This window comes from Sinocyclocheilus anshuiensis, unplaced genomic scaffold (genome assembly GCF_001515605.1).
Source record: "Sinocyclocheilus anshuiensis isolate Anshui unplaced genomic scaffold, SAMN03320099.WGS_v1.1 scaffold23, whole genome shotgun sequence".
Taxonomy (NCBI): Eukaryota; Metazoa; Chordata; class Actinopteri; order Cypriniformes; family Cyprinidae; genus Sinocyclocheilus; species Sinocyclocheilus anshuiensis.
Genome location: NW_015552545.1, coordinates 1,486,064 through 1,486,644, shown reverse-complemented (window position 1 = coordinate 1,486,644; position 581 = coordinate 1,486,064). Strand labels below are relative to the sequence as shown.

Sequence of the window (581 nt, the reverse complement as noted above, 5' to 3'; positions counted from 1 at the left end):
TCCGTTCCCAAGACAAGCCCGCCGGCCGCTCCAGAGTCAAGTTCGCCGGCCGCCTCTGACTCAGGCCCGCCGGGCGCCGCTGACTCAGCGCTCTTGGACATGGTGCTACCTCCAAAGTGCTCCTTTCCCCTGGCAACCCGTGACATCGTGGAGTGAGACCCGCGTGTAGGAAACCAGCACGCTGTGGTTCTCCGTCCCACCCCCGAGGGCTACCTGGTTGATCCTGCCAGTAACATATGCTTGTCTCAAGCTGCAAACTGGCATTCAGATCTGCCTTCATTTTGTTAGCAACGCCCCAACTTTCAATGATCCAATCAATCCCCTTTTCATGAGCCCAACAAGCCCCTTCTCCTTTCCTCGCATGCTAGGGGCGCCATCTGTGCACACACTTGCTAGACCTGACCAACTGAGATTTTTTTTTTTTAATCAAAAAATGCCAGAAGTGCATTTAGAATGTCCTCACCTCTCGTTTGGCCAACAAGTGGAAGTAAGCACAGCATTTCTTCTTGGAAAGACTTTTCTTTAGGGAACCTTACCCAAACACACAACTGAGCAACATCTGTCAAATCGGTGCTTTCATC

The 581-nt window shown here is 52.2% G+C and overlaps 1 long non-coding RNA gene across 1 annotated transcript in view; it reads right to left on the bottom strand.

Annotated features, from left to right (window-relative positions):
* Window positions 1-290, bottom strand: part of LOC107664048 (uncharacterized) — a 20,482-nt gene extending 20,192 nt beyond the window's left edge. Inside the window, exon 1 of the long non-coding RNA XR_001631417.1 lies at window positions 145-290. This is a non-coding gene — a long non-coding RNA (uncharacterized LOC107664048). The remainder of the gene's footprint in view (window positions 1-144) is intronic.
* Window positions 291-581: the final 291 nt, after the last annotated feature.